General features: G+C 42.2%; 1 protein-coding gene across 2 annotated transcripts in view; it reads right to left on the bottom strand.

Annotated features, from left to right (window-relative positions):
* The window catches only part of ARHGEF9 (Cdc42 guanine nucleotide exchange factor 9), a 653,254-nt gene that overhangs the window by 138,595 nt on the left and 498,756 nt on the right, over positions 1-15,903 (bottom strand). The window lies entirely within an intron of this gene.

The raw sequence follows: 15,903 nt of genomic DNA, 5'->3' as shown, positions 1-15,903 counted from the left end.
TTGTAAATTATTTCCAAGGCTATTCTAGGTTACAAGAAAATATTTTGTTTAGACTAAAAATTCTGTTTGGTACAAATAGTACATTTCTATTCATTCTTGCAGCTCGAAAGTGTCTGGCTTGTCTGGATGGTCAGTTTTAGGTGATGTGTCCTTGACTTTGTACAAACATATAGGATGAGCAAATCTGTCGGGTTTCATTTCTAGCTAGTTTTACAAATTGTCCTCAAAATTTGGAAAATCCAAACTTTTCCTTGAAAACATTTCCAAGTCTGCAGGGAGCAAATCTTGATAATCAATTTGGTCATTTTGTGGTTTTAATAAACAAAATATTATCAAAAAATAGGCATAGGAAGTTAGGCACTGCCAAAGGGCTGTGCACCTGTACCAATAAAAAAAATTAACATTGAATGGAGAGAGGGACTTTTTTATGTGGCTTCAAGGACAACGTAGAAAATCATTTAGAGTACATTAAAGCAATAAGTGGTGTCAAGAACAAAAAGGCACATGTGCCCCACCTCAAGTTCAAGTGTGCAGCCCTACCACCACTATGCTTGGATATATATATATATATATATATATATATATATATATATATATATATATATATATATATATACAAATATATACATACTACACTAAAGCCCCAACAACCAACAAGTAGACCACTGGCTCCTTCAGGGTGGCAGAGGGATGCCAGCTGCTGAGACAGTCTCTGCATTTCTGCACTTGGCACTGAAATTAGGCCACGAAGACAGTAGATGTATAGTCCTGGCTCATAGGCATCAGAGAGAGAGTGGCACGGAAATGGATGCTCTAGTACAGGGGTCTCAAACTGGTGGCCCTCCGGCTGTTGTGAAACTACAAGTCCCATCATGCCTCTGCCTGTGGGATTCATGCTGGAGGGCCGCCAGTTTGAGACCCCTGCTCTAGTAAGTAAACACTGAGTGGACTGCCAGTCACCAACAATGTAGGGTGGGAGGGATGGAAGAACAGCACTACCACTGACCATCAATGCAGTTGATTGAGCTAACAACACGGCCACTGATCCCTAAATGAAGAGTGTTTGAAATAGCATTATTACTGACCACCAGGTTTAACAGATTCCATCCAAGTGTAGCGCTGGTAGATTTGCGATCTACCATCTGATAGGTAAATTTAGTAAATTGCTCGTTGGGGAAGTTAGATTTGCCTCTGTTCCAGCTTGGCTGACGTTGCATCTGTTTCCATACTGGGCCAGTGGGTGTCGTTGTTACCATCGGCTAGTGTTGGAAAGGCAATGTGTCAAAGCGTATGGATGCACTTCTGTCCCGGAGACAACTCGGTGGAGGTGGTCCTCCGAGTTGCATTCTGGGAGAGGGTATTTATGGGACAGACGCCATGTTCTAGGGTCGTTTTACAGCCACCTGCTGGCCCTCCTGGCCGACAGGTATGCGTTAGAGTGCTACCTCGTGGTCCTCCATTCCGGAGGCCCACGTCGCTGCGGAGCATGGGTGGGCCCAGAAGCTTGTCTGGGGCCTACTACAGCAGCCGAGGAATGGTCCTGAGCTGTCTATCCAGAGTGAAGAAGCTGGACAACCGAGGAGATCCCAGGGGAGGACCCGTCATGGAAGGATTATGCAGAGTGCTAGTCTGGAGAGGGGCCTGGTGACTCGGTTGGAGGACGTATCCTAAAGTAACTTTACAGCATGGTGCTGCTGGGTTGGCTTAAAGGTTCAAGCACTGTGACTGACATTCACTGCAAAACCAATACATCCTGTGGCAGAGGATCGTACGGGTTCATCCCAAGCAAGTCTGTGGCAGAGATTTTTGTTAGTGCTACGTACTGGCTGCTAGGCAAGTGAAAGAGGCCTATCCAGGCGAGCAAGGAGTGTGTCCCACAAGGGGAGCGCATTCTACTGTAATATTCAACTCTAAGGAACATTTGTCAAGAATCCTACAGAGAGGTATTTGAGCTTCCCTGCAGTTTCCCTTCTGCCTCTTTCCTGCTATTTCCTTCGTTAATTGTTCAAATAAAGCATTGAAAATGCACTCAAGTGTTGGTGCTTGTATCATCCAGAGGTAAACTCAACGGAACCCTAGACCTGGTGCCGGTGAAACGGAGGGAAGGAGAGTGAAGGTAACAAGCCCGCTTAAACCAGCAGCTCCACCGAGAGTTATTGCTACACAAGACATATTTTTATAATTGAATTCAAATGGGAAAATGTGTTAATCCCGACTAAGAGTTGCATAAAAACATTTATAAATAGCAGAAAGTCAATGAAAGACAAAGGAACTAAAAGAGGTGGCACAGAGGGTAGCAAACAAGCACACTTGCTGCTGATACAGAAAAAAAAGAGTCTTAGGAAAAACAGTTGGCTCTATGAAACTGTGAATATGGGGAGGTACACAAGGGTATGTATCCCACCACACTGCAGCCAAATGTATAGCACTTGTAGAGAGGCGAGCCCGTGCCACTGTTTATTTTGGCAGTTTGGTCCAGGTTTTGCAGAAAACAGGCACACTAATGATACAGGTGTGTGCTGGGCTTATGTTAGAGCCAGAATTAGAAGTGAATGACCCCACCCTCCCAAGGTGGAGAAAGGGAGCTGTGAGGAGCACGTTGCTCCATACTGTTTATGCAGAGACAATGAAAGGCCAAGCCTGTGATGATGTAGCAGCAGGGAGCTGCAGGAGAAACAGTCAGACCTGAGGAAGGTTCAGCAGTTAGTGAATGAGCACAGGGACTGTGTGTTTGACGGTCTGGAGGACCAAGGAAGGAGGCCTAAGCAGAGATACTGCAAAGAGCCACGGCTGAGTACTGTTTGGGTATCACAATGATGGTGACAACCCCTGCAAGGGAAACTATTCTAATGTGAACTCTTACTTTGTTTTCAATAAAAGTGGGCAGAAAAAGCCCTAAAACTGACTTTTGGAGTGGAGTAAAATACCACAGATCATCACACAGTGTATATAGCACTGTATTTCTTGCTATACTGTCCCTACATAGATTTGTCAGCTTTCCCTAACATGCTTTAACGCACACTAATGGCTATTGGAAACCTATTCTTTTAAAGGGTGGAGGCTGTCTTGTCCCTTCCTAGAGATTATTTGTTCTTAGAGACCCACCTGACCAGGGGCAAGGGCTATGTGGTGCATAATTTCTGAAATATGCTGAACCAGGAAATTTGCCTCTAACCCAAGGTGATTTTAAAACTGAACTTTATCTCTTACTGATAGAGGGGGTGCTAGCATAAGTTCTGGCTTGGGCAATAGAAGTAGAACCTGTTGGAAGAGCTGGTATAATATAGGAAGAAAAATAATGACCAGGATACTGACCACCAGCACTGAAAGGCAATATCATCAGTTTGATACAGCACTCTCCTGACCCTCCACCAACACAGAACAGTATGTGACCACAGTCAGGAACAAACCTGATGTGCATTCAAAGTTGAGGATGAAGCACCAAAATTAACAGTAACAATGGGGGTACAAACAGAAGCACTGAGCAGGTACAGTAGGTTGTTCCCCTTGTTTAAATGTTTGAGCCTACTTTTCATTGTGTATTATATTTACCTATAATACACAAATTATAAAATGAACATCAGAGGCACAGCTAAACTCCTTTGGGACTTAATGCAAAAAGTTAAACAGCACTTGCAACAATTCATTATGCCTAGCCTTACCATACATACAGTTGCTTTACGAGACACACTTGTGAATATTATTAGAAGCTCTTTCACACTATGTAATTACATTTTTAGGTTTAACGTACTTTGCACTGTACTGCTGAGTGACAACTAATATGGTTTGTAGCAGCATTATTAATATATACCACAAATATTACATCTATGGAAACTTTTGGCAATATACTGTAGCTATACAGTGCCTTGAAAAAGTATTCATACCCCTTGACATTTTACACATTTTATCATGTTACAACCAAAAATGCAAATGTATTTTATAGGGATTTTATGTGATAGACCAACACATAGTGCCACATAATTGAGAAGTGAACATAAAATTATAAATGGTTTTCAATTTTTTTTTACAAATAAATATGTGAAAAGTGTGGCGTGCATTTGTATTCCGGCAACTTTACTTTGATACCCCTAACTCAAATCTAGTGGAACAAATTGCCTTCAGAAGTCATCTAATTAGTAAATAGAGTCCACCTGAGTGTAATTTAATCTCAGTATAAATACATGTAGCGCTGGTAGATTTTCATCTACCGCTTATATGTAAATTTAGTGGGTTATCTGTTTTATACATAGTCAGATTTAGCCTCTGTTCCAGTTTGGCTGTGTTGCATGTAGTTTCACACTATGCCTGTGGGTGTCGTTATTGCCATGGGTCGGTGTTAGAAAGGCAACGCGCTGAAGCGTATGGGTGCTCTTCTGTCCCGGAGATAACTCAGTGGAAGTGGTCCTCCGAGTTGCATTCTGGGAGAGGGTATTTATGGGACAGACGCCATGTTTTAGGGTCGGTTTTCGTTCCACCTGCTGGCCCTCCTGGCCAACAGGTATGTGTTAGGAGTAGTACCGCGTGGTCCTCCGACCGGGAGGACCAGGTTGCTGCAGCGTGTGGGTGGGCCCAGAAGCCTGTCTGGAGCCTACCACAGTGGCGAGGGAATGGTTCTCTGCTGTCTGTCCTACGTGAAGAAGCTAGAAAACTAAGAAGATCCCAGGGGAGGACCCGTCATGGAAGGATCATGCAGAGTGCTGGTCCGGAGAGGGGCCTGGTGACTCAGTTGGAGGACGCATCCTAAAGTTAACCTACTGCATAGTACTGCCGGGTCGGCTTAAAGGTTCTAGTGCTGTGTTTGCTGTCCATCGTAAACCATTACATCCTGTGGCAGAGGATCGGACGGGTTTCTATTCCATTCAAGTCTGTGGCAGAGACTTTTGTTCGTGCTGCATGCCGGTTGCTAGGTTAGTGAGAGAAACCTATCTGGGCGGGCAAAGATTCAACTCTAAAAGGAGAGTACATTCATCTACAAGATTTCAATTCATAATACTACATCAAGAAAAGGTATTTGAACGTCCCTGCAACTCTTCTTCTACCTCTTTCCTGCTACTTCCTTCAGTTACTCTTTATTAAAGCATTGGAAAAAGATACTCAAGTGTCTGGTGTCTACACTGTCTGGTATTAAACTCAACGGGACCCTAGACCCGGTTCTGGTGAAATTGAGGTAACAAAGGTGACGGTAACAGCCCACTTTAAACCAGCAGCTCCACCGTGAGTTATTGCTACGTGTGAAGTATTTCACCGGGAGTTTATGTTAAAAGAGGTTTCTGGACTTTGTCACTTTTTTCCAGGAAAAGAAGGGGTTAAATTACAGGACTTTATTTCTGACTGCGTAGGCTGTGGGTGAGAAGTAAAAGCCCAGGCGCTACGTGATCAGAAGAACAAGTGGGAGGAGCTTAACCTACTTGTTACCGCGTGGGACGCGTGTGTGTTGGCGCCAAAGGAGAAGAGGGGCCTTGTGATCGTGCTGAGAGGATTAGAGTACAGCCATGTCTTCTTTTCCATTGGTACCGTCGACTGTGGGGTCTAAGATGTTCCCTACAAGTGCCGCTGCGGGTGCTATGCTGACCAGAGCCCTGCTGACGGATACCGGCATTCATTTGAAGCTGCAGGGGAGGTTTGTGCTATACACTGTTGGAGATATCGAAGGGCTGGGCATGCTTTGCCGCAAGTGTGAAGGACTGGCCATACATCTCCGTCCATTCGTTCGCTGTATGCAAGGCAGAGAATATTTGTTCACGGTAGAGCAACCTACCATGTTGCCCCGTGCTTATCGTGTGGATTGGGCTACAGGAATTGCCACAGTGGAAACTACTGCCATTGCTGCTGGAGAGCAACAGACTGTGATCTTGTCTGCTACCGTGAGTGCTTCCGAGGAAGATGTTGCTGTTACCGCTTCCTCAGCGGACATCACCTTTATTTCCACGTCTACTACACCTATCCGCCTTGTACCTGTTCCAAAGTAGGTGGGATATGTGAAGGCTTCCCATGGCTGTGGTCGAGGCCTACCCCAGAGACTGCCCGAACCGGAGCCGGAGAAATACATGGATCCGGATAAGTCCACGTCAGGAATAGGTGAGAGTTCAAAGGGGAACATATCTGGGACTCTTTGTATTTGCCAGCAGAAGAGTTGAGAGACTCGGAGATAGATTCTATGTCGGATCTCTCTGGTGATGATGATGTGTTTGAAACAATGTCACAGGAACTGTTGTGGGCCCAGGGTGAAGATGTTGCTTCTGTTTTAACCTTCTCAAAGTGGACAGCCCTGAATTCTGGGAAGACATCACCTTGTGTGGAGCCGCACAGTACTACCAAAGAGACATTGTCTAAAGTTGCCAGTTTGCTTTCGACACCCGTCGGATCTATGGTGAGTAAATCACCAAATTTTTGTGTGCCTCCTGGTTTGGGGAAAAATAGACCTTTGCCTAAACTTGCCCGTTTACAGAGAGTGCTCACCAAGCGAGTTGCTACAGAATATGGTCTGGAATTTCCCTATGTTACTCAGGACATTATGCAGGAAATTGAGGCCAACCGGGAACAGTGGTACTATGAAGCTGTTTGGGACTATTTGTCTGTGCCAAAACCTTTCCAGAGAGCTGGGTATTCTGTTGCCATGGATGAACGCTTCAATGGATGTTTCCTACAGTGGAACTATGGTCGGCACATCTATGCTGACAAAGTGGTCATTTGCAGACCCGGAAAAGATGATGTTGTGTACTTTATCACTACCGTGGATAAACTAGGAAAGAAACTGACATTGCCAGATCCTCGGTTTTATTGGTGATTATGAAAAGTAACTTTGGGGTGTGTAGTTAGAAAGTGTCAGTGTCTAGAGATCTCCGTGGTCAAGAGACAATATTCATCTCAGCGTTTTCAAATCCAAAGATTCTTCGTTAGCTGGACTTTCTTTATTGAAAGGATGTAATCCACTCAAAGATAGGGATGGACTTTTCAAGTTATTTTAGTTTGTTTCCATTAAAAGGAAAATATGTGGGAAGAGAGTGTCATTCTTCTTTGGGAATGAGGCTTTGCTCCTAAACTGTTTAGTGACGATACTGTACATATCTAGAGTGTGTTTAACTTTGTTTTTTTTTCAGGAACAATTGGATCTCCTATCAAGCTGTTAGGCTTTTTAGCCAGATAGATAGTGGGGTTTGTGACAATTCTAATGTGATTTCTTTTGCGAATGTGAACATGTTGTTGTATAAATGTTGAAACTGTAATATTTCTATACTGTCTTTTCTTCTTCCTTATCCAAGTTTTAAGTTCAAATACCTACTCTCAGGCTTGGGAGTTATCTTGTCAGACGTTGAGGACAACGTCTATTGTAGTGGGGGGAGTATGTACCGCTGGTAGATTTTCATCTACCGCTTATAGGTAAATTTAGTGGCTTATCTGTTTTATACATAGTCAGATTTAGCCTCTGTTCCAGTTTGGCTGTGTTGCATGTAGTTTCACACTGTGCCTGTGGGTGTCGTTGTCGCCATAGGTCGGTGTTGGAAAGGCAACGCGCTGAAGCGTATGGGTGCTCTTCTGTCCTGGAAAAGGGTTGGTTTTCGTTCCACCTGCTGGCCCTCCTGGCCGACAGGTATGTGTTAGGAGTACTACAGCGTGGTCCTCCGACCGGGAGGACCAAGTTGCTGCAGCGTGTGGGTGGGCCCAGAAGCCTGTCTGGGGCCTACCACAGCGGCGAGGGAATGGTCCCGTGCTGTCTGTCCTACGGGAAGAAGCTGGACAACTGAGAAGAACCCAGGGGAGGACCCGTCATGGAAGGATCATGCAGAGTGCTGGTCTGGAGAGGGGCCTGGTGACTCAGTTGGAGGACGCATCCTAAAGTTAACCTACCGCATAGTACTGCCGGGTCGGCTTAAAGGTTCTAGTGCTGTTTTTGCTGTCCATCGTAAACCATTACATCCTGTGGCAGAGGACCGTACAGGTTTCTATTCCATTCAAGTCTGTGGCAGAGACTTTTGTTCATGCTGCGTGCTAGGTTAGTGAGAGAAACCTATCCGGGCGGGCAAAGATTCAACTCTAAAAGGAGAGTACATTCATCTACAAGATTCCAATTCATAATAGTACATCAAGAAAAGGTATTTGAATTTCCCTGCAACTCTTCTTCTACCTCTTTCCTGCTACTTCCTTCAGTTACTCTTTATTAAAGCATTGGAAAAGATACTCAAGTGTCTGGTGTCTACACTGTCTGGTATTAAACTCAACGGGACCCTAGACCCGGTTCTGGTGAAATTGAGGTAACAAAGGTGATGGTAACAGCCCGCTTTATACCAGCAGCTCCACTGTGAATTATTGCTACATACAGTTGTTCTGTGAAGCCCTCAGAGATTTGTTAGAGAACCTTAGTGAACAAACAGCATTATGAAGGTCAAGGAACACACCAGACAGGTCAGGGATAAAGTTGTGGAGAAGTTTAAAGCAGGGTTACTTTAGGTTATAAAAAAAATATCCCAGGCTTTGAACATCTCATGGATCACTGTTCAATACATCATCTGAAAATGGAAAGAGTATGGCACAACTGCAAACTTACCAAGACATGGACGTCCACCTAAACTGACAGGCCGAGCAAGGAGAGCATTAATCAGAGAAGCAGCCAAGAGGCCCATGGTAACTCTGGAGGAGCTGCAAAGATGCAAAGTATACTCAGCCATCTGTGTTCTCTTGCCTCCTCCCTATTCTGTTGGAGCCCTCTCATTATTACAGAGTAGGACATCCAAGTATGGGAGAGCATGTGACCTCTCAATGCACCAGTTCTCAGACCTGAGTGGCAAATTGCCAATTTTGTGTGTGTGTATGTGTGTATGTGTTGGGCAACAATGTCTTGCACCCAGGTCAGACCTAGTTTGCAGAAATAACAGTCTGTGCTCTCTTGGAAAGCTTTGCACAAAATTTTGCAGTGTGACTATGGTAATTTGTGCCCATTCAACAGAAAGAACATTTGTGAGATCAGGTGCTCATTATTGTGAGAAGACCTAGTTTGCAGTGGGATTTCCAAATACTCCTTGTTCAGTTGGGTTCAGGCCACTCAAGTTCCTTCATACCAAACTGGTCAAACCATGTCCTTTGGAACTGGTTTTGTGTCCAGGTGAATAGTCATGCTGGAACACAAGAGGGCCTTTGCCTTTATTGAAAACACCTCAATCATTTTGGTGTTGTCCGCATGCTTTTGGCTATGCAGTAAATTTGTAAAAATTCCACACATCATAAAATCTAGGACAGACAGTAATATAGCAGTTTAAAAAGCCAGAGACAAGGCAGAAATTCTGCGCATGAACGATTGCAGACTGGATCAGAAACTTCTGGTCCACTTCTTATTTATTCAGGGTAGAAACCCTGAATATTTCTGCCAGCAACCCAATATTAGCAGCAATGAAGCAGCATTCGTTTCAGTGTCACTAGGGATCAGGCTCAGTGCTATTTTGTCCTGGAGACATTAACTTGCAGCTACTCTGACCTCTGCAGCATCTTTTAATTACGGTGGCTGCTATTTTGTACTTACATATGACAACAATGCAGGCGCCATTAGATCTCATGGGATCCCCGGGAGCTTATGAGACAGGCAGAAAAAGCTTAAGAATCAGGAGGAGCCTGGGATAGTCCAGAATAATATGCATAATAAGCTTTCTTTCTCACATAATCACACCAGAAAATGTGCAGCAAAAGCTTCAGAAAGAATATAGGCAAAAATTATTTTAATTTTACTGTCAGACACTTATTAAACAGGACATTTAGCTTTTATGCAATATGCCTTCAAGGGAGATAACATTTTGTAAACTTCCCAAATGTCTGTGTAAAAATGTATATACCATGACAGAAATAAGCTGTAAAAACCTATGCACTAACCAATTTTCTCAAATGGGGAAAAATATCCTTATGTAAAATTAGCATTTATCTATCAAGACTTAAAGCAGTTATCAGATAAAGGTAGCACAACTGAACAAGGAACATAAAATGTCGGACCATCTTCATTCAGTCCAAGGCTGTTATATTTATTGGACGCCTGAAGCAGAAGCACTAAATCTTATTTTTAAAAGGTAGTGGAGGGTCCCTTGAGTGATCTTTGACCTGGGCACATTTATATTTTAAACAAGTCACATGCTGTATATCAGGAGGTCCATATTTAGAAAAAATGCCTCCCATGGCTTGCTGCCTTAACAGCCAGATTTTAAAAGTGTTTCAATGCAAAGCTGCCCTGTCTAAAATGGACATTGACGACTCATCTTTCATGGGACGGTCAAATTAATTCTGCAGCAAAATTTTACTTAAAAAAGAGCAATAATTTTAAAAACGACGCACGTCAGAAAGTGTCATATTGCAGCAGTTTCGAAGCTTCAGTGTCAGTTTGAAACAATCACTAGATTTAAAGCTATAGGCAGCTGATAAAATCAAATCTCAGCTTCTAATGTAAAAGGTCTGCTTAGACACACCCCTTCCTGGGTCTTTCTATTGGACGTTTATTGTGAAGGATGGCCTTACAGACCAACTGTTATAAAAAAGGAAATATTTATATGCATAAAGGAAAGTTGAATCACAACACTTGCATTATTAACGTTTTAGCAATATTTTTGTTTGCTGAATCAGCATTCTAGTTCATTATGACCCAGGGAAATAACCATGGAAATGACAGGATAGATTAGCCACTGGATCGAAGGGTTTATAAAACCCATATAATTTATTCTGTAACCAAGCTGGCAATCACTCATTTGTTTATATTTTGTGTAAAAGTAAAGTCAATACAAGATATCAGCTTTTGTCAAGGACAGCAGATTGTAAAATGTGCTGTGTTCAGGTTTTATCTTTCATAAAGAGTACAAGGTTGTAAGAACATATTAAAAATAGAAACAAAGGCAAAAAAAAAATTACCATGCAAAATGTACTACAAATAAAGTGAAAAATAAACAGCAGCAGCACACAATCAGGTACAGGGCATACAATAAAGACATTGAATATAATCATATAAAAAGAAGTGCAATATTTAAACATAAATTAAATAAATAGTATTACATAAAGTAGAAATATTAAACAATTGTTCAAGCAAGAGTGAAAGGTTCATGTTGACCAAAGTGAAAAATCCTCTTTTACAAAGAGAAGTGCTTCTTTGGTAAAATTTCTATGGTTTGCCAGTAAAGATACTCATGGGGGTTGCCAACCCAAGGGTGTGATTCAAAGAATGTGACAGATTATGAGGACACATAAAACAGAAGACAGAAGGACCATAATTAAAGAAAAAGTGTGCATGATGGCAAGAGCATGTTTCCAGGGAGCTATGGTTTGATTAAGGTGCAAGAGAAAAACAACATTATAGAAAACAATTTAAGAAAGGGCAGGTATGATAGGGGGCATTAGAGGGAAGATGGGAGGGCATAATGGTGTCATTTAAAGTGGTTCTAAAGGTGCAAGGTTTTTAAACTTAATGCATTCTATGCATTAAGGTGAAAAACCTTCTCCAGGAAGCTGTTCCCAGCCCCCCCCCCCCCCCAATATTTACCTGATCCAGCGTGTACAAGAGCAGCATCTCTCTCGGATACCTCTCTTCTTATTGGAAAGGGAAGCTGGAGCCATTGGCTCCCACTGAGGAGAGAGCGGGGTGGAGGGGTGGGACCGAAACCGTGCTCTGTTGCTCTGTGTGTCAACGGACACACAGAGCTGGATCAAGAGTGAGCAAATATGAGTGCCGTCAAGGCAAGCAGCCTGCTATGGGGGCACCTGGCATGACAGAGGAGCCAGGAGTGCTGGCAGGGGACTCCAGAAGAAGAGGATTGGGGCTGCTCTGTACAAAGCCAATGCACAGAGCAGGTAAGTATGACATAAAAAAATTGCCTTTACTATATAATTACTTTAAAGAACACCATGTTAACCAAGGCTGCAAAGTGTCCCTCTTTTTAAAGTTATAAAATGTAGATATTTATAATAACCTGTTGTACAGAAGGAGTTCTGCATCTAGAGCATTAGAGGGCACTCACCACATACCCACATATTAATGCACACTGTGAGATTCTTTAATATTCAGAAAGGAAAACCTCAGATACGCACTGATGCTGATAGGCATTAACTTACGTGAAAAAACACTATTTAGTTATTAATGCATTTTGTGCACTAGTTGTTAGAAATGAACCTCATGCAAATTATACTATCCAAAAAGAGAAATGTTGTCCAGGTTCAAACTGCCTCTGCATGACAGGCCTGTAAAGTGTATACTTTAACTACTTATTTAGAGCATCACATGATCTTTGCTACTTTAGAAAATGTACTCTTTAACAGTGTTTTTTTAGCCTTCAAGGCTTCATAAATGCATATAGAGCTGGCATCAGATACATAAAACGTGTGACACCTACAATTAACTGGCTTGCAGATACCAGTCTATGCAATTCAGAGGTTGACACAAGAGAACCCACTTTCTAGCCATATGCACAGTCTTAGATCTCAGTACTCACCAGCTAGTAGTTGCAACTCAAAACTCATTACAGGGGCATTCATGACTCTCAGACATGGACATTCATGACATATGAAACCCTTTACCACATGCTTCAGAGGCTAAAAACATTTAAAAGACTGGCCAGCGACATTTTCTCATGCCAGTTGCAAGTAAAAAAATGTACACATTGCCCATCTTCATCATTACATACACCAGATAATGTGTGACACTCCCCTTTGACACTCCCCTTTGGGAACAAGATCTTAAAGATCAATACCTCTTGAGGACTGACCTGACAAGACCTGGTCCAACATACCGAAATGCACCTTCAACACCACTATACTTAAATCTGCTTACAAAGTTTTTCTTTTGATGGCACTAGAAATTAATATTAAAAGCCCTCCAGTCCTAGAATGACAAATCCCAGGCTTGCCCCAAATTGATCTTATTTTGGCCAAGAATATTTTAGATTAAGGTAATGCATGAATGTATTACTTTCTATTGGAGAACACCCTGCTCAGTGTGATAATCCTGATTTTGTTATGCACTCTTCTGCCTGGTCCCATATACTATCAGCTTCAGTATTTGTAAACACCCCTTTTCCGTCATAGTTAACTTTAAGCCCCATGGGGGAGCTACTACTCCTATCCCTCCCAACTCTCCTTTTGCTTTCCCTCCCTGCTTCCAGTCATCTTATGTTTCCCTTCCTTTTTTCCCCACTTTTATTCTTAGATGGTACCAGCGATCAAGTGCCTACACCTTTGGACATCTTCATAGTAGTACCCCCTTCTGGGACACCAGGACCACCTTTTATAGACTTCTGTTGTAATTAGACTGCCCTCCCTGTTTGTCTCTCTTGTTTGTTTCTGGCATATACAGCTATTTCTAGTATGTAGTCCCTGTGTTTTATTGTATACTTCAAAATCGTAATACAATAAGACTTCGGCAAATGACCATTCCTGGTGCAAGTTGCATAGTTTCTGAAGAGTGTATAAGGTATACACTGCCTACTTATTTAGCGCATCAGGTGACCTTTTCTAACAGAGCTGTTCAGCCTTCTAGACTTCATCAGTGCAGGCACCACCAGCATCAGACACTGACAAGAAGGGGGGATTGTATAGGGGAGGGGCACATAACGGGACATATGGCCTCCTGGTGCTTCTCTATGGTGCTAGCTCTGAATACAGAGGCGGAAGTTGCAGTCAGCAGAAGTGAATTTAATAGAGCTCCAATTGCAAATCAAATATATATATATATATATATATATATATATATATATATATATATATATATATATATACAGATATATAGGTATATATAATAAAATGTGTGCGACTCAGCATCTCCAAAGAAAAAAATAACAACTGGTATGTGGTATTCTTACACGGCAAGCCTGTAAAGCAATGTCAATCAACTGAGTTTTCCAATGAGGCCAAACTAGTATCTGCTTGCAGAATTTATTCATTCTAAACTAAGAAAAAACATTTGGTGGGATCGAAGTACACAATTTCCCTAGGCTTGTTTATGTTACAAGAAATTGTAACATTTGGAAATTTATTTGTAATTTATAGAAGCAAAAGCTTGTGAAAGCAACAGACGTGAGGATGAATTTCATGTATGTAATTATATTGCTCATGGCAGAATTCCCTGGAGCCCCTTCATATAAAATCTGAGGGCAAGGCATGAGTGAACTATATTCAATGCCTTAAACATAATAGAAGGAATACAATTACTCACATCATTAAATAAAATGAGCCATTATTTACATTATGCCCAAGGAAACAATTCAATGATAATATAGTGAGACAACATTTCTAGTTGCATTGCCATGTACAGAACTTTAACCGGGGGCTTGTAATGGGCTCAACCATTCACAATGAGAAACAAATGATCTACAGTAATGATGTGACTCACATAAATAAAGATGGTGCTGCCCTGGCTTTGCATCTGGCTATATAAATGGTGGTACTTGCACAAGCGTATATTAGGTTAGACATTGTCCATTATAAATTATGAGTTTGATGAACTAACCAGTGGTTTAAGCTATTCACTAGTTGTAGTAATGGATTAAATAAACTTTTATGACATAACAGGAACAACCAAGATACTAGTATAGTAAAGACTACACCTCTCCTGTACCCCCCACCCCAACTGTCTCTACTTTTCACAGGCAGCCAAATTTCAATATAACCTAAATACATACATAAGTATGATTATGATAATGGTAACTTCTTCCTTGATGCAAGACATATCTTCCCTCAAAATTTGGAACTATTGTAGCTCCTTGTTTATGTCTAAACCCAAAAATGGAATATATTGCAACTTAATAGTCCTTGCTGTGGTGGCTGCATTCATTTTCTTTTTTCAAGCTTTTTCTTTCAAGCTTTTGCTTTATCTTCAAATGGTAATCCTGCAAAAACACACTTTCTGTCCTTTGGGGGCTATGGCACTCCTTCAGTGTATCTATGGAGGGAGCCATGGTTTTTACCCTAGGCTTCTAGGACTACAAACACATCTGTATCTCTTCATTTCTATTAGGGATGAGCCAAACACCCCCTGGTTCGGTTTGCGGCAGAACATGCGAACATACAAAAAATTTGTGCGAACACCGTTAAAGTCTATGGGACTGGAATACAGGCATACCCCACTTTTGAGTACACAATGGGGTTTATTTACTAAAGCTGAAAAGTGCAAAATCAAGCTCACTTCTGCATAGAAACCAACAAGCTTCTAACCTTCGTTTGTTCAATTAAGCTTTGGTAATAAAATGTGGAAGCTCATTAGTTTCTATGCAGAAGTGGGCCTGATTTTGCACTTTCCAGCTTTAGTAAATAAACCCCATTGTGTACTTAAAAGTGGGGTATGCCTGTATGAAAAATCGAAAGTGCTAATTTTAAAGGCTAATATGCAATTAATTGTCATAAAAAGTGTTTGGGGACCCGGGTCCTGCCCCAGGGGACATGTATCAATGCAAAAAAAGTTTTAAAAATGGCCGTTTTTCAGGAGCAGTGATTTTAATAATGGTTAAAGTGAAGCAATAAAAATGAAATATTCCTTTAATGCCTGTAAAGTGGCGCATTTTCCCATGTTTAGAACAGTCCCTGCACAAAATGAAATTTCTAAAGGAATAAAAGTCATTTAAAACTGCTTGTGGCTGTAATCTAATGTTGCCCCCCCCCCCCCCCAGCCCATTACCAGGCCCTTTGGGTCTGGTATGGATATTAACCCCTTCCCACTGAGCGTACGCAGATGTGCGTACTCGGCTTTCGGGGGTTATACCGGGATGATGCCTGCAGCTGCAGGCATCATCCCGGTACTGTTTCTTAGAGCTGGCAATTGGCTTTCCAAGTATAACAACCGATGCGGCTAAAAGCCGCTCGGCTGTTATACCGGAGGAGCGGGAGGGGACGTCCCCCCCTCCCGCCGCCTCCCGCCGCTCTTACCGGGCCTCCCGATCCCCCGGGAGGCTCGAT

This window comes from Aquarana catesbeiana, linkage group LG09 (genome assembly GCF_042186555.1).
Source record: "Aquarana catesbeiana isolate 2022-GZ linkage group LG09, ASM4218655v1, whole genome shotgun sequence".
Lineage (NCBI taxonomy): Eukaryota > Metazoa > Chordata > Amphibia > Anura > Ranidae > Aquarana > Aquarana catesbeiana.
The sequence above is the reverse complement of the archived record's forward strand: the minus strand, read 5'-3'. Positions and strand labels throughout refer to the sequence as shown.